This window comes from Leguminivora glycinivorella, chromosome 3, assembly GCF_023078275.1.
Source record: "Leguminivora glycinivorella isolate SPB_JAAS2020 chromosome 3, LegGlyc_1.1, whole genome shotgun sequence".
Taxonomy (NCBI): Eukaryota; Metazoa; Arthropoda; class Insecta; order Lepidoptera; family Tortricidae; genus Leguminivora; species Leguminivora glycinivorella.
The window spans coordinates 7,557,056-7,576,661 of record NC_062973.1 but is presented as its reverse complement, the minus strand read 5'-3'; the positions used below and the strand labels follow the sequence as shown (position 1 = coordinate 7,576,661).

Here is a 19,606-nt window from a genome sequence, read left to right as displayed (position 1 = left end):
ACTTCCTATCCAGGTGTGGATCATTTTAGACCTTAGTTTCAGAGTGGCTGGTACCAAATTACCAATGGAAGGGGAGAGGTGATAAATAAGTAAGTAAGTAAATTTTTGATTGTACCACCAACATAAAATATACAAGACATCAAATTTAAAAGAATGAAGAAAGGAGGTACAAAGGCGAACTTATTTAAATATTCAAATCCAAAACGCCGCAAATTGCTCGGCAGCGATTTGATGGGTTTTACTTTCCAAGGTAATCAGTAGATCGACTAAGATTTCAAAGTATAAGTAGTAATTAGACCGATTTTTGTGTATGCGTGTAACTAAGGACTTAAAAGAAAAATACCTTATATTTCTTAGTGAAGTGGAGGGAATTCTGGCGTAAATTGCTATGGAACTGATAGCAGCTAAATTCGGAATGAGGCGCTTTTCAATTTCAAAAAAACAAGGGACCAGGAAATCTAGGTATAAATCTCCCTTATTAAGTTCGGTTTTACAGATAACTTCACTTTATCTATTAGCAGTAATAGTAGGTTGGGGTAACGTTTTCATATTAAAAAATAATAATTGAACCTTTTTCTGTTTTTAAATCATCCAATTAATAGAATATTCGATAATAACGGAGTGCGTGGAGTGAGGCATTCTGCTTACTTCTTGTCCACGCATGCTTTCTTTGTTTTGTAAATATTAGTTTGATTTTAAAGATAAATAGGTATTAACTTGTTAGCAATAAACATTATCCGTATTAAGAATTGATCGAAATTGGTTTCAGTGACGTCTATCTATTAAATATATTACTTATAAATAAAAAATAACATTTATAGAAATTATCCGTTTATCCGGATAATTTCACTTGGATTATTCGAATATTTTCGGATAAAAATATTGGCGGATATTCGAATAATTCGGATATTCGAATATCCGGATTGCAAACCCTAGTCGTGTTTAAGCTCCAACTTCCCTACAACCCCATCAGTAACTACGCGGAGGGCCGAAGGCCCGGAGCGTGTCTGACAGGCTCCCAAGCACGCGAAGCCGCAGGCCGAGCTGCGGGCAGAGAGTGCTCCCAAGCACGCAAAGGCAAACAAGCAAAGCAATAAATCAAAAAAGCATAGCTCAAAAACAAAAAGCAAAAGCAAAACACAAAAACAAAAAGCAAAAGCAAAACACAAAAACAAAAAGCAAAAGCATAAGCAAAGCACAAAAGCAAAACAAAAAAAGAAGACCGCGGGGCCCTCGGGCCCCGCGCACCTTTAAAAAACTAGTAATAATAATATAATATAAAGCTACAACCCGACTGACATTTTTCAAAAAATAGGCAGAAGGGGGATTTGAAGGTGGCAGTGTTTGGTGTGGTCGTATAGAGTTTGGTCCTGCGACCCCGGATAGATCAGACCGTCGGTCTACCGGTTCCGGGTAATAAAATGTTGGACGGCCTGGCCAAACGGCTGGAGTTAGCCGGGGAGTGTTCGACCAAATGTCATAGAGGACCCTGGGCAGTTTTTGACGCCGCCATTTTTTTTTCAAAATGGCCGACTTTTTTTTTTGACGATTTTTCAAGTTTGTCGTAGAGAGCTTAAATTTTGGTCATAGAATCTCCAAGTGGCCTTGATTCGAATGAAATAGAAAAAAATTGAAAAATGCTACAAATGTGGGAAAACTGGCCACTTTTATTTTGTATGGCAACTTTTAAACCGTAAGAGATAGCCGGGGGGTGCTCGACCAAATGTCATACAGGTATCCGAGTAGAAAAAAGTTGCATTAAAAAAATTCAAAATGGCCGACTTTTTTTTTTTGAAAAATTTCAAAATGGTCCTAGCGCGCTGAGATTTGGCACACGGGTGGAAGGTCGCCCCAAGATTTATATTCAAAAAGAAAATTTTGAAAAATTCAAAATGGCGGCCTTTGAGGGCCAATTGAAATTTGAATGGAGGTTTTTCTTTTAATTACCATAGCTCCGTAACGGTACAAAGAAGTGAAAAGTGCTCAAACAAATGTTATACAGTCACCCGAGGTCCATCGAATGGCATTAAAAAAAAATCAAAATGGCCGACTTTTTTTTTTGAAAAATTTCAAAATGGTCCGAGCGCGCTGAAATTTTGCACACGGGTGGACAGCCACCCTAAGATTAGTATACAAAAAGAAAATTTTGAAAAATTTAAAATGGCGCTCTTTGAAGGCCAATTGAAATTTGTATGGAGGTCTTTTTTTTTAATCCCCATAGCTCCGTAACGGTAGGGAAAAGGTTAAAAGTGCTTGTACTAATGTTGTACAGTTATCTGAGGTCCATCGAATGGCATTTACAAAATTTCAAAATGGCCGACTTTGAATTTTTTTTTTTTTTATTTTCGGTCCGAGCGCGTTCAAATTTGGCACGGGGTAAGAACGGGGGCCAAAAATAGAAATGAGAAAAAAAAATTTGGAAAAGTCAAAAACGGTGGCGAGAGGGGACAAAGTCAAATTTCCCTACCAGTTTGTATGGAGGTTTTTTTTTAAATCCCCATAGCTCCGTAACGGTAGGAAAAAGGTTAAAAGTGTTTGAACTAATGTTGTACAGTTATCTGAGGTCCATCGAATGGCATTTACAAAATTTCAAAATGGCCGACTTTGAAATTATTTTTTTTTATTTTCGGTCCGAGCGCGTTCAAATTTGGCACGGGGTAAGAACGGGGGCCAAAAATAGAAATGAGAAAAAAAAAATTTGGAAAAGTCAAAAACAGTGGCGAGAGGGGACAAAGTCAAATTTCCCTACCAGTTTGTATGGAGGTTTTTTTTTAAATCCCCATAGCTCCGTAACGGTAGGAAAAAGGTTAAAAGTGTTTGAACTAATGTTGTACAGTTATCTGAGTTCCATCGAATGGCATTTACAAAATTTCAAAATGGCCGACTTTGAAATTTTTTTATTTATTTTCGGTCCGAGCGCGTTCAAATTTGGCACGGGGTAAGAACGGGGGCCAAAAATAGAAATGAGAAAAAAAAATTTTTGGAAAAGTCAAAAACGGTGGCGAGAGGGGACAAAGTCAAATTTCCCTACCAGCCTGAGGGAGCGTTCTACAGCCCGACGGTCATTGCTCCGGTCCAAGTTCCGAGCTGCGTACAGACAGTGCTCCCAAGCAAGAAAATATAAGTAAAAGTGTCTAAAAAGCGACGCGGCGGGCCGGAGGCCGCAGGCCGGAGGCCCAACTTCCCTACAAATCCTACAATCCCCACAGTAACTACACGGAGGGCCGAAGGCCCGGAGCGTGTCTGACAGGCTCCCAAGTACGCGAAGGCCGCAGGCCGAGCTGCGGGCAGAGTGCTCCCAAGCACGCGAAGGCCGCAGGCCGAGCTGCGTGCAGACTGTGCTCCCAAGAAAACAATAACAAAAAGTATCTAAATAAGCGAAGCGGCGGGCCAAAGGCCCGACGCGGAGCTTCGAAACCCAGCGAAGGCCGAAGGCCGAGCTCCGCGTAGGGCCGAAGGCCCGGAGCGTCCCTGATCGGCCCGCCGGCGGACCGGGAAGTTGGAGCTTAAACACGACCCAATAGTAAAAGTGTCTTAGAGAAGCGAAACGACGGGCCGGAGGCCGCAGGCCGTAGGCCCGTCGTGAGCTTCTCAAGACACTTTTACTATTGGGTCGTGTTTAAGCTCCAACTTCCCTACAACCCCCACAGTAACTACGCGGAGGGCCGAAGGCCGGAGCGTGTCTGAGAGGCTCCCAAGCACGCGAAGGCCGCAGGCCGAGCTGCGTACAGACTGTGCTCCCAAGCAGAACAATAATTATAAGTGTCATAATAAGCGTAGCGGCGGGCCGAAGGCCCGACGCGGAGCTTCGGAACCGAGCGAAGGCCGAAGGCCGAGCTCCGCGTAGGGCCGAAGGCCCGGAGCGTCCCTGATCGGCTCGCCGGCGGACCGGGAAGTTGGAGCTTAAACACGACCCAATAGTAAAAGTGTCTTAGGGAAGCGAAACGACGGGCCGGAGGCCGCAGGCCGTAGGCCCGTCGTGAGCTTCTCAAGACACTTTTACTATTGGGTCGTGTTTAAGCTCCAACTTCCCTACAACCCCACAGTAACTACGCGGAGGGCCGAAGGCCCGGAGCGTGTCTGATAGGCTCCCAAGCACGCGAGGCCGCAGGCCGAGCTGCGGGCAGAGAGTGCTCCCAAGCAATTAATCAAACAAGCAAAGCAAAAAAACAAAAAAGCATAGCTCAAAAACAAAAAGCATAAGCATAGCTCAAAAACAAAAAGCAAAAGCATAAGCAAAGCACAAAAAGCAAAGCACAAAAGAACACCGCGGGGCCCTCGGGCCCCGCGCACCTTTAAAAAACTAGTTTAGATAATCTAAGGCCACGTCACATTGTGCTTGAAGCAGGATTACACGCACTCGATTTCAGACGAATTTCACCCGCACAATCAGAGGAAAACAGCAACTGGGTGGCTAGCCGAATGGCACAATCGCTCACGAAACGCTCACGAAACGAAGCGCTAGTAGATATCTATCTCTATCGCGCTTGCGTATTGGCGCGACAGAGCCAGCGGCGTATCGCTTTCGTTTGGCGTCGGAGAAATGCCATTCGGCTACGGGGCCAGATCTCGTTAAGACGGCCCGCGGCCTGCGGCTTATTAGACCCTATTACCACCTTGTCAGAAAAACGTATACCTATCGGACATAAAAGGCAATCAATTCTGGAATAGAAAAGTTTGGCGGATGATTCCGTAGTTTTATTGTCTTTTTTGTTTGTTCAGTAAGGATTGTATTCGGTTTAGGGTTTGTAACTAAACCTCCGCTCACCTTACTTATTTACTTGCTTACTTGACTAATCAACAGTATAGCTAACCCCCCTTTAAATATACCCCGTAAATTTGGCCTTGTGATCGTCTAGCGTGAATAAGTAGAACCCTTCGATGTGAACCGCGATAACCTAGATCCTTTAATGAGTATCAGCTGTATTTTTGACTAATTTTTAAAATTTTATTTAATTATATTTTAAAGAAGAATAAAGGTTATTGTAGCATAATAATATAGTGTTATAGAAGAGTATTTTATCAGATTTAGGCCTAGAAAGTTATAGGTGAGAAAATTAATGACGTAATGAAGAAATTTTTAGTATAGAAGTTAGTTAGTGAAACATACATGAAATAAATATTAAAAAATATTTTGGAAAACAACCGCTACGCTCTATTAGTGATCCTGGCTTGGGTACGAACTTGCGTTGCGGAATAGGATCCTTAATCTCAATCAAACTGCTTTATTGAGAGTCCTATGCCAAGCCAGAAGGGCTATCTATCTACTAACTAACCCCCCCCCCCTTTTTGTTTTGTTTCTTTTTCCCTAGCTAAACCCCCCTTTTCCCCAATACTGCTAATAGACCATAACTTCTCGATCCTTCTAATGTATCATCAAGGCTCCGAGTAGTTGCTACCACTGAGAACGAAGTAAGTAAGTCTAGTAACTCCTTGAAGCTTTTGACTTGTCATCAGTGGACGGCGCTCGCATGCCACTGGGCCCTATAACAAACCTATGCTTTTTATTCCAAAGTATAGTTTGTTTCCCTAACCAACTTGATAGAATTTACCTTAAAAAACTAGTTAGCAACACTCACTGGCTCGATGCTACACGAAGAATCAGAAATTGCTACCACAATTATTAATTTCACTTAGATAAATTAAGTAATAAAAGGTTTTATAAATTACCAGTTTTACCACATATTTTAAGATAATAAACACCACATTTAAAATCCATTTAAACCATATAAGTAGTAGTAGTTAAATTATTTCTCCACAATACACGTTGACCAATTATATTCCAAGACCAATCATAAAAGAACTCTACTTTCATAGAAATAGTGTGTGACTCTACCCTAATCCTATTGTTTTTCCTACTCTAACATATCTGAAACACAGACCCTCACTTACCATAGATCTTGTGTTCAGAATATGTACAAGTGTATCCCTACTAGAACTGTACCGTTCAGCCAGCGAAGCTGAGATAGGCAACCTATAGGCTTGTGTTCTGATCCCCCCCTCTGCTCTTGCCCGCGGGCTAGGGTAGCAGAGAGTAGATCGCCCTATCCGTGTATATATCCAGTATTATAGAATACACCAGTACCAGCCACATGGGAAACCCAGCTGCGATCAAACTTTACTTAGATATGGATCAATCACAACCGAAATCCCCAGCGACCAACGCCAGCATGAACCAGAACACCGAGTAAATAAATATAAATATATATAGAACCCCAGCCTCAAATACTGCCGACTTCAGTGAGCAAGGATTACTCCTAATGTCTTTCGTCAATCGTGAAAGTCCTCACTTCCATCTAACAGTTGGACTCTTTGAGACCGGTGAGAAAATACGCTTTTGTAAGTATAAAAAGCGTCCAAGCCCCCACTTGGAACAAAAAGACCCCTAAACGCCTTATGTTTAACAGCCGCAAGGTATAAAGCGCTTAGCCGGACAACAGTCTGTCTTAAACAATGATCTGGCTTATAACTTTCACAAAATAACCCCATAGAAAATTACTAAATTCAATTTTACTGACCAACTAAACAAACGAGTGAAGTTTCCTTTACGTGCTATAATCTAAGCTTAGTTTTGCAAGAATTACTCCCTACAAAACCAAACACAGACTTATCTCCAAACACCAGCCATACATCGACCCAGTCTTTGTATTGCTTAACGGCACTCATGAAACAAAGCACAGAAAACTTCACTATACACTTTAATTGAAATGTAACACTACACTATAAATAGAACACTAAAATAACCCCACAACTGACAGTAAAGCAATTCCACCACAGGTCTAAGTTCAACTGTACGACGATATTGTCCCCGCACAATCAAACACAGACACAATTTCAAAGTTTACAATCACTTAGAATAATTTCCAACTAAAAACAAACAGAGAAACAATAGCAGAACAACTTCACTCACCAGTATAATACACGAAAGCCAGAGACACTGTTAGTCTTGTAGATATTTTAAGAATGACGCGCGTCGGCTCGCTCCGACCCTTTTATAGATTCTAATTGAGACATAATTGGGACACAACTGGGACATAACTGGGACATAACTGGGACATAATTGGGACTCGGGACATAATTGGGACAAAACTGGGACATACCTGGGAAATAATTGAGACATAATTGGGACATAATTGAGACATACCTGGGACATACTTGGGACATAATTGGGACTTGGGACATAATTGGGACACAACTGGAACATAATTGAGACACAACTGGGACATAACTGAGACATACCTGGGACATACTTGGGACATAATTGGGACTTGGGACATAATTGGGACACAACTGGGACATAATTGGGACACAATTGGGACATACCTGGGACATAATTGGGACTTGGGACACGATAAGAAAAAAGGTCATAACTACTTTGTTTACTAAGCCGTACGCCTTATACATTTAACGTCCATATTCTCTCAGCACGTACGTTTTTGCTTCTCAATAGTAACACCTGCATGACTGCACGTGTTTTAGAGTGAGATGGAGATATCTTTTGTTGATTCCTAGTACGTAATGAAACATTTTATATTGTGGTAAATATAAATATGCAAATATTACTTTATCAAAGGTTTTTAACTAGTTTTGTAAATCAAATTTGAGGCAAAATATCATTTCTGTTTCTAAATGCTACAATAAACACATCCTAAAAGTATACTACAATCATTATGAACTTTTATGACTTATAATTGAAATCAAGATATAATATTGGAACGCTACTCAGTTGACAACTGTCAGTGTCAGTATTTTATTTTGTCCATGTGAACGTAGTTTGTTGATAAATACGTTTTTTCCAACCTGTGTTGCATCAAATAATAGTGAATTTTATGAGTGAAGACGTGACTAAACATGTGATAAAGCTTCAAAGATATTATTTGTCAAAATATCCAATGAAATCCCAAAGGAAATATGCACCAAAAAGTTGGTCAAGGAAAAGTTAATTCGCCGTAAGTTTTATATGTAATAACGAGTCCACTTCCTCGTCATAGACGCTTGTTCTGTTACAGGTTTCTGATTTCTCGACCTATTTGAATTCTCGAGTTTCGAGAATTCTTGAGCCCAAAGTCTCGAGTCTTCTCGACTCTCGAGTCTTTTTTTATAAAGGGTAAAATTTTGATTATAATATGACAAATGAAAATACGATTAGTACTTTTTGTTGCATCACACTGTGATAAGAAATGCGTAACAACAATAAAACCTTCTTTCAAATAGACATAAATCGAATTTTAACAAAAAAAATTCAATTATAGTTTTGAAAATAATGGGTACCAAATCTTGGCAACTACATTAACTATCCCGCATGTGCACGGGTTAAGTAAATTATAGTGTCATGTATTAAATCATAATGTCTTTGATATCAAACGTTTACACGAGGCTATCAAAACTAACCAAAATCGCTGCCAGCTTACCTTGGTGTAACTCTACTTTCATTGCACTATGGGGGAACAAGAGGTTAAATTACTTTATCTAGTTTCAATGTATGGCCCCCGTTCGACGCCGCCGCCACAGCCTCGCGATAAGATCGGCAAAACGTAGCATTTCGCTTCAGTTCGTACTTTAAAGTCGGAACTCGAGAGTCTCGAGTACCTGGCCTTATTTTTCTCGTCTCGAATGAAGCCGAAATTCTCGAAAATTCTCGAGTTCGAGAGTCTCGAGCAGAAACCCTAATTCGGTTAAGTGTTAAGAAGTTTTGGTCCTCTGTAATTTTTGTTGAAATTGCAACTAACGCCGTGGCTTGCGGGGATGACTAATCGCATCATCTATCCTCGATAGTTCATAGACGTCGCCGTGACTTCACCCACCTAAGACACTTCATAGAGATCAAAGATTTGATTCTGTCGCGTCGCGTAGCATCGCTGCCGCGCGACCGTCGTCCACACATACTACGGCGTAATACTCATCGCGACAATTGTAAGACCGTTTTCACATTATCCGATCCGATATCGGATGTCGGAAGGATTTCAAATGCAAAAATCAAAGATGGTACCTTTAATGACATCCGATATCGGATCGTATAATGTGAAAACGCACTGACGCACTACCTAATTAATACAAAGTGTAGTTTTAATTTAGAGCTTTCATGGCTACTTCATGTGTCCATAATCAAATCCATAGAAAAATTATATCAAAGAAGAACTTACAAATATAAAAAGTGCGAACAAAATCGGAACAATTTCAAATGTCTAAGGCAGTTACAAATTCATAAATAATAATTATACGATTACGTGGTTAACCTACTGGTGGTATACCTACTCAAAATTAAAACCATTAACTGTGTCTTCTAAATACAGATCTATGTTTTTTTTTACAGTGTCGGTAAACTTCGGTAAACTCCTAAAAAACCGAAAAATGATCGAGTTTACTCATTAAAATTTCTTGTGTATGGTTAACTGGTTTTTTGTAACCGAAAATACAAGGCTGTCATCAGGGTGCGTAGCCGAATGGCATTTCTCCGACGCCAAACGAAAACGAAACGCCACGCCAGTTAGTCCGGCTCTGTCGCGCCAATACGCACGAGCGATAGAGATAGATATCTACTAGCGTTTCGTTTCGTGAGCGTTTCGTGAGCGTTTGTGCCATTCGGCTACGCACCCAGATCGGTGATATTATGCTCCCAATGATTTCGTTAAATCGTAATGTCATCCACTTTAGATTATTTGTGAAATTACTCAGTTCAATTATTCAGTTTGCAAAATTTTACTTGAAAACACAAAAATACCCTGCAAGTTAAATAATAAAAGCTAACTAGCATAATGAAAATATCCTGGTTGAATATTTCTGGTTTACCAATTTGATTAACGTTAACAGTACCTATGTTGAATATTCTACCTGTAAATGTCGCACATTTTGTACACCTCCACACTTCATACGTAAGATACATCAGACCACGATGGCGTGTTAGTGAAACCGCGTAGAATTAATTCGTCCATTACCTTTTGTGTCAGGAACACTTTTCTTGAGTCTGGTTCTTATTGCTTGAAGATTATTTTACGTCAGGATTTCCAGCAAAAAACTTAATATTGATAGCGTAGATTTGATTTGGCTCGTATTCTGGTCTACCAAAAATGAAAATGGTTTAAGTGGCGCCCAACGTGGGGCCATTGTGGCATGAGATATTTTAGCGGCATTTTTTTGGTCATTCACATCAAAGAGGCTTGTTCAATAGCCTCTAATCTCTTTATTCATTGAGGAAAACGGTAACTAAGTCAGAAGACATACAAGGAGGAAAACCATTCAATCTAAGAAATAGTTTCCTTCATCTGGTGCAGTTTTACAGCAGATTCCTCAGGTTACTTTTTCTATTGTCAGTATTGTCTCTTTTATTTATTGTAACATTTGTAACACACCGAGGGATTAAAAAGCAAACTTAGACTGGTTTCCGTGAGACCATGCGTTTATAAGTGTTACAAAAAAAGCCCTCCTTGTGGAAGGCTTGCGTATGCTTCTAAAATATACACTTAGAAAAACATTGCCGCCTTCTTTTGTTTTCTTTTTTCAGGAACAGGAAGGATAAAAGAACCCCTATAATTGGAAGTAAACTGAAGATAGTAGACCTCGCGTACAAGGTTAAACCGATTTTTATTATCTTTATCATTGAGATTCATCGGTACTACTATTTTCGGGTTAGGGAATTTTAAAATTGCAGCTTACATTATTTTGTCTTTGTGCGAAGTTCATTTAATAATTACATCTAATTTCTGAGCGTTTATTCGCTTTAGCTGTCGCCCCACTTGACACTGCTTGTATAGTCTGTTATAGACTTTGAGGCCAATGATGATGATGATGATTCGCTGTAGCGGTCTTTTGTTTAATTTAAACTTTTGGACCCAATCCGAAATTCGGCGCTTAAATTATTAAAAATTAATTTGTTTGAGGCTTGTTGGCTTTAATGTATGTATATTAGGCTTCGTGGTGTATTAAGCTGTTTATTTTAAATGTATAAGAGTAAACTGACATTTGCGGATGTTAATGTTTATCTTGACAATTTTATGGGCTTCCCATATGTTGTAAAACTTTTTGACTTCTATCCACTTATGAAAATAATTAAAATTTTACTTTTGAACAATCAAATATTTTATTTTCATACAAAAAAAATACACGTTGACACCGAGAACAAGCTAAACACACAACTTAATAGCTAGCTTAAATTTAAAAGGGGTTCTTCCAGCATTACTTCGCTGCTATAATTATAGGTTTTTATTTTTTAGATAAGTACAGTTTAAGATTTTTTCTTCTTAATAGTGTAATACGTATGACATAATTATCCCTACCTACATCTTATGCAGGGAAAATCGATAAATCTACAGCACTCAGCAGATTAAAATAAAGAAGATTATTTCTATATCTAGAATTTTAATCCCCTAAGATATTTGGAAGCCATGTAAAATTACAGAAACAGAACCCGGGTAATTCCATAGGGAGACAGGCTTAATATAGTGTTACATGTCTAAAGGTCTCTCATGCTTCATCTTATATAATTATACTTCTGTTAATTAACTATTCTTATATTAGTAGCGCTATCTCTGTGCGTGCGTGTGTGCGTGGGTGCGTGCGTGGGTGCGTGCGTGCGTGCGTGCGTGCGTGCGTGCGTGCGTGCATGCGTGCGTGCGTGCGTGCGTGCGTGCGTGCAGTGGTTAACTTGTAGGCTGGATAAGACCGTCTTTGCTTTCATAGAAAGTATGCGTAAGTACTAATATTAACTATATTGTCGGTGGGAGAATTTTATTATATTCGAGTCACGTAGGTATTCTAATAACTTCCATTTAGGGTTTAGAGGTATTTACTTAATAAGTTAATTACGTTTCTTACGATATTAGAAACCTAATATGAACCAATAATCCTATCTTGTTATTTCGACCGAAACATGGATTAATGTTTAGGTACCTTTTATTTTCTATTCTGCAATATTTATAATAAAAGAGGCAATCGCACAGACTAATTGCCTGATAGGTAAGAAATTTAACGTCGTTAGCTTAGCTACAACAAAGGAATTGCATTGCGTTATCGCCTTTATATGGGTGCCTTTTTATTAAAACTTTAGCTTTACAAGTATAATTTGTGACAAGGACAAAATATGTGTATGAATTGGGATGACGACTACATAAAAAAACCGGCCAAGTGCGAGTCGGGCTCGCGCACAAAGGGTTCCGTAGCAGCAAATATAATAAACCAATAACTTAACCAAAATTACAGTTAAATCAACCTATCTCAAAAACTATAAGAGATACTTTGATCAAACTAAAAATCGTTGAAAGAGTTAATTAGCATGCATCACCTCTATTTTTTTTAGAATTTTATACCCCGTAGTTATAAAAATAGAGGGGGGGGGACATACTTTTTACGACTTTGAGAGCTGATATCTCAAAAACCGTTCACTTTAAGAAAAATGTTTTTTAGAAAACTTTATATCATTTTAAAAGACCTTTCCATTGATACCCCACACGGGTATGTACATCGAAAAAAAAATTTTCATCCCTCAGTTACATGTATGGGGGCCCCACCCCCAATTCTTTTTTACTATTTAGTGTCATAATTTTGTAGCGGTTCATACAACACATATTCCCATCAAATTTCATCACTGTAGTACTTATAGTTTCCGAGTAAATCGGCTGTGACAGACGGACAGACGGACAGACGGACATGACGAAACTATAAGGGTTCCGTTTTTGCCATTTTGGCTACGGAACCCTAAAAATGGCATTCTGTTTAGTCCGTCAGTTAGATCGTCCAAAAATACTGAACACATAATTATTTTTCGCTTTTTAATGAAAAAATACAAAGATATAGAGCAACTTCAACGCACTGTACCGTCGTAATTTTTTGTTTACGAGAAAAAAGAAAAAAATACGTGTCTAAAATTCTTTGATAACTCACGGACTAATTAGTTTTTTTAGTCGTCTATTGTCACTTATTATTATTTTACTTGGTATTTGATAGAGTTTAAATCTACGAAAATATGAATGAGGTTAAAATTGTCGTTACATTATAAAGAGATGCCAATTTTTTTATCCTTACATGCGAACATCCGCGACCCTGATCACATCTAAAATAAAATTCTAAAAATAGACCACGATAATTACAACTTTTCCACCGTTAAAGCGCTAAACTCTGATTGGTGTTTTAATTAACACCCAATTTAAAATTTAAAACCCCTTTTTGCAGCTTTGAGAGAGTAATACGGGGCTGGTAAAAGTTAGAGCCTAAAGTCTGGCTGAGAACCATCTAACTAAAATTTGAATAAAACCTATGCCTCAAACTTTGATGTTAGAAGTTATTAGACCGCGCAAAGTAAGATATTAAATAGTTTAAGTAGAGGTATGTGAATTTAGTTATCTAGAGCCTGCACCCAGATTCCATAATTAAACACATATCCCACAGTCGACTTCTACGGCATCCATGGAAGGAAAGGGGTGAAATTCTTCTTCTTCACCACACAGGACAATCACAGAGGCAATCACGAGCAATTTTACGAGACGTGGTCACCGTATTACACTAACCATAACGTAAGTTGTCAAACATATCTTTAGACATTACTTATACCAGAGAGCACAATCTGCTACCGACATAATATACATACATCATACATACTATCACGCCTGTATCCCATGAAGGGGTAAGCAGAGCACATGAAACTTCTCAAGTTTCAGTGCCACTCTTGGCAAATAAGGGGCTGAAAGAAAACGAAACTGTGACATTGCAGTGACAGGTTGCCAGCCTCTCGCCTACGCCACAATTTGCCCCATATCCAACAGTCGCCTTCTACGACACCCATGACATAATATACCTCTAATTATTGATCAGTGGTCCTTAGTTGCACTTTGAACCACAGAACATTATAAAAGTACGATTACAGAAGGCTCACTTTCAACAACCTGTCAACTGACTATATGCGACATTGAGTTCTATTGCACAGCGAGAAATGGGCCACAAACTCACGGCCGCCGGAATTTACTCGTATGAAAAAAACGCAGAGTGAGTCGCCCCTGCTTTGAACGGAAGAATTAAACAGGTATATTGCGTTTTGACCAGTGATGTGCATGTTGCGGAAACTTTCCAAAAAAATCTTAAATTTCATGAAAAATTCACGAAACTTTCACGAAAAATAAAGGGAATTTAAATGTATGAAATGGAAAGTTTCCATCTATACAATTGTCTATACAAAGTATGGAACGTTTCCGAAGTTTTCCTATTAAAAAAAACAACAGAATTTTGGAAACTTTCTGTCGGCACGTCAGTAGTTTTGACCACGTTGTTTTGCCAAAAATGATACAGTGTAAGGTAAACGTAAATGACTTGAAATGAAATCAACCACGATACAACTCACAAATAGATCTGATCTGATCCCTATAAACAATACACCCGGATGTTTGAGCAGACGCATACGCATACGTTACATCACTTGTATCCAGCGTCAATCACACGTCTTACCCACAAATGATATTGCTTAGTAACGCGTTATAGATAATTCCTATTCGTTGCATAATATGTGAGAGGAGCAGCGTGCGTAGCCGAATGTACAAACGCTCACGAAACGAAACGCTCGTAGATATCTATCACTATCGCTCTTGCTTATAGGCGCGACAGAGCCTTTCGCGGCGTTTCGTTTTCGTTTCGCGTAGTAGAAATGCCATTCGGCTACGGGGTCTGGATAACAATATTAGCTTAAGTTCCATGTCAAAATGTTAAGAGATCTATAAAAACCGGACTAAAATGTCGGAATTTACCAATACCTTCAATAAAAGGTATGGGTGAAGTCACAGCTATCAACATCGAGCTGCATTTTGTGTATGAGAAATCGCTCATTAGTATGAACATGCGTTCATCCTAACGCGCGATTTCTCGTACATAAAATGCGGCTCGATGCTGCTAGATGTGACGTCAGCCTTAGTATTCTCCAAACAAGAGACTGAAAATGTCAGTTTTTAGGGTTCCGTACCAAAAAGGTACAAAAGGAACCCTTATGGCGACGCTCTGTTTTTATTAGCTTCTGTTAGTTCTCTTAGTGTGGAACGATAATAAATCATCATCATCCTTGCGTTATCTCGGCATTTTACCACGGCTCATGGGAGCCTGGGGTCCGCTTTGACAACTAACCCCAAGACTTGGCGTAGGCACTAGTTTTTACGAAAGCGACTGCCATCTGACCTTCCAACCCGAAGGGTAAACTAGACCTTATTGGAATTAGTTCGGTTTCCTCCTTCACCGAAAAGCGACTGGAAAATATCGCACATAAATTCCGAAAAACTGATTGGTGCGAGCCGGGGTTCGAACGATAATAAATGACTGACAAAAACTACTATGATGAGGGTTTAACAGACATGCAAACAGAGATAGGTACCTACTTTTGTGTTTATAATATTAATATGGATGGTACTATATACTAATAGTACGCATTAAGTAGTAAAACGTGGGCGGTGCAATTCAAGTTTCAACTAATGATGATAGTGAAGACTATTAGTGCGCTTTCACATTATCCGATCCGATATCGGATGTAGGACCGATATCCCATACATTTAAGCTAACATCTTTGATTTTTGCTTTTCAAATCCTTCCGACATCCTTCCGAATAATGTGAAGGAGTAACAGGGGGTTGAAAATGGTATGAATTGCTCGAGAAAAGGATACTACGGCCGTGCCTCTTTTTGCTCGACTTGGCGGGGGCACTACCGTGCCCCCAGAAACGCACTTACTCTGGTTTGCTCAGAGATACTTCCTCTGCATGCTCGGCACTTAAAACGATGCCCTTGATCAACATTAAAATAAACAAATAGAAACCCAAGGATATTGGATGCAAGCCAATTCAAACAAAATGGGCTGTGGCGAACAGACCCGAATCAGAGCTGAATAAAATTTAATATTCTTCAAATTCAACGTTGCATTTATGACTTTTTTCTGAGACGACCAATTTTGAAATGTATTCCATTTCACGAGTAAGTTTTCAGGAAAACATTAATCCTACATTCACTAATGTGAACTACTTTAATGAGATACATCTAAGACAAATAGTTAATATCGAAGCCATTTTTTTTTACTATAAAAATATGATAAAATAATGTCATCAGACCAGGAATACATTTCATACTTATGTATACTTACTTTACCTCGCAGGCGCAGTGACCCAAAAAGAATTTTGGCCTCCGAAACAAGAGATGGCCATACTGATACCGCCTTAGCATCTGCCATTTTACGCCAATTAAGTACTCCGAGGGTAGACAGGTTTCTTAAGGCTTCCATTCACCAGCGATACATATCTATTCTAGGATACATAAGCAAGCACATAATGGCACATGAGTCTCCAGTTGTATTGATATTTCTCCTGTGTTAATGTGCTAACCTACAAATAATACTAAACTTTTTATCAAGCAAAAGCCGAAAGTTAATACATACCTACTCAGCAAAGTGCTAATATAAAGGTACTGTATTATTTATAATTTTATTCAACAATACTTAGCTTTCCTTCTGTACTGGAACGGAAGGTCAGATGGCAAAGATGGAGGCTCCTTTAAGTTTAAATTTCAACAAAGAACCTTAAAAGGGAGCTTACCTAAAGTTAAAGTGTTTATTTTGAACTTTTATTTGCAATAGCGACAAATAAATTTGTTTGGAAATTACACTATACTTACGAAAATGGACTTCCAGTACAACCTTAAAAGGATGTTTCGAACGAAAACATGTCTATTTAAAATTTTTAGTAATCACTGCCGTACTGGTATTCGACTCAGTTTTACCAAAAAGAGACGCTGCTGCGGTCGAAAAGAACAACATCGGAAAACAAATGACGGCTTGCTGTCAATCGATGTGCAAGAGAAAGGCGGGAGAAGCTTTATCCCTTGCCTTGGCAGTGTTGCAGGTATGTACTTAATTCCTGAATCTAAATTAACAATTTGCTTAAAAGAAATGGAATGTTTTCTACCGTTTGCAATCAGTTTTGTCCAGGAAATGCTGTGAGATATGGTATTTCATTTTCCCCTCACTAGCTCGGAAACGCGTGTTTTGTCCTTTAATACCAGCGGGTAAAAACGCATTTTATCCACTAGTGGGTAAAGTAATTTGACCTTGAATAAAGTCAAATTAACTGCTTTAAAATTGATAAAGGTAGGTGAATCTAGTAATTAAGATGATTTACCACCTGTGGAACTACTGGAAGCAGTGATAAAACGCATTTTTTGCGTTGTAGTTTCCTCGCTATAGTGAGGGGAAAACTTTTGTGTTACACTCGGGTGCAAATGTATTTTACTTCTCGTGTGTTAAAAAACTCGCAAGTTCAGTCCTTCTTTCACTTGCTCGTTTTTCAATTCCACACTCGGCATTAAAATACAACTTTGCCCCCTTGTGTAACAAATAACTATTATAGCTGTCATCAATCACGAATACCATGATTAAAGGTCCTGACATGGTTTCCTTTATGATACGCTCACATTTCCCGACATATAAATGTATAAACTAGTAAGTACATAAAAATAAAACAAATCTTCATATACACGTTACAGATCAAATTCATACCCTTTTATTACCACTCGAATAATCTACCAGGCTGTCATGAACGCTTGCGAAGCTAAGACACACTGCCGCACTGGCATATGCTCGGTAATTGAGCCTCAAACCTCTAACAGTATTGTTCACCTTACTGCCATACAATAAGGTATAAAACTGAATATGTAAGCTTACGACGGATCTGCCGAATATCGAGTGTTACGGACTATAAATTGAGCATTTCGAGAGACAGTCTCGTAATTCCGTTTCGCAATTTGAAAATCAAAAATATAGTTAGAAAACTGGCAAACGATTTCAAGAACACTCACAGGGTTCTGTACAAGTTCTGGAAGACCGTGTTTTTCCTATTTTGCTTTTTAATACTTTTTGAGGGCTTAAAAATATTCCTTATATTTATACTTAATCACAATGAATTTCTTGCCCGTCCGTTTGTCTATCAAGAGTAGGTATAGTGTCTATCGAAGTGAAAGCGAAGAGACATCGAGTACTACAGACCTTTAAAGATATGAAAAAATTTAACTTCAAAGTTTAAAAAGTATGGCCTTTTACGCCGAAGTTAACGAATATTGTGAACTCTTAATGGGAATTAACGACGATAGGTGTATGGCATGGCAAATAATTTCGTTTTAAGTACAAAATTATTCTGAATTTACAAATTCGCACAGAATCTGAAACGAAAAATATTAAGCAAATATGGAACATGCCATAGAGATAAACTGTTAACAGATTGTCAACAAGCATATGAGTGAATTGAGTGACGATATTTTTTCGTGTTTACATAAAATGAATATGTATAAATGAAACGCAAACTTTACATAAACGTGCTCAACTGTTGGAACAAAATTTAAAATTATGATTAAATTTGTAACAAATGTGGCCACAACTTATTTAAAGCAAACGCTTGTGAAACTCAACGGGTCGAAAGTGCTAAAGATAAGTATAAGTGGTACCTATATCGTGAAACGATTTACTCTTACAAATAATCGAAACGATTTACGATTTATCGTGATTTATCGTGAAACGATTTACTCTTACAAATAAGTCGAAATATTTGCCGTGATGAAATACCTTATAACGTTATTAAGGCCATGCATCGATAAATATTAGGATTTTAGATTCACTGGTGTGCTTAGCCCCGGAAACCTAGAGATCTGATTTTTGGATATGTATATCTTGACTATATGATTGAAATTTTTGTACAGCTCGAAACACGAATGCTTACAATTTTCTCGATAGAAATTTAATCCAAAGTAAGGCCTTAATTTTTCGTTTAACTAACATTGTGAAAAAAATATGCAACTTTAATCAGTCTAACTTACTTTAAAGTGAAGGTTTCCAAATTATCTAGTCTCTCGTAGAAGGAAATATTTTTTATTATCGTATATACAAAGATTTATCATCATTTACGATATCATGAATTCAACAGAAAACGGCCATTTTATGCGGTTTCGTTTCTCTTTCTTTCATACGTCAATCGTATACATGTGTCCTTATTGTCAAAAATGTCAGACGGCCGGCGGGCCTCGAGGAGGCAAGACCTATGTCAAATCGCGCAGCGTTTTTGACAATTTATAATTACGAAAATTTGGACGTAGTTTAGCGAAAAGGATTTATCTCCATAAAATTGCCATTGAAATGAATGACTATTGTTATTGTCAGAAAGTTTAAATTCTATTGGCAATGTTTGTGGGTTAGATCCTTTTCCATAAACTACGTTCATTTTGTATATTTATTATATATACGCATGTGTGCGTATTGCCAAAGCTACGTCAAACTCTATACTATTTGAGTTACAAGATGCTATGAAATTTCGACAGGAACGATAATGTGTCCGTGGCCCTGTGGTACCAGCCATCAGCTAAATATGCTAACTTCTAGGTGATTTTTTTCCATTTTATTTCGAAATTTCTACTTTTTGTTTTTTTTTTCTTTCTTATTATACCAAATAAATTATAAAATAAGAAATTAATATTAATTCATCTTCAAAAGAAGAAAACCTTTTCTGAGGGAGCCTAACCTAATGTATACAATGTTGTTTTGTGTGTTGTACATAATTTACACAATTATAAGTGAAATAAAATAAAACAAAAATAAAAAAATACATTCATTG

General features: G+C 38.3%; 1 protein-coding gene across 2 annotated transcripts in view; it reads right to left on the bottom strand.

The window, feature by feature from the left end:
* Positions 1-19,606, bottom strand: part of LOC125242531 (tachykinin-like peptides receptor 99D) — a 317,790-nt gene that overhangs the window by 132,952 nt on the left and 165,232 nt on the right. The gene's annotated exons all lie outside the window — the stretch shown is intronic.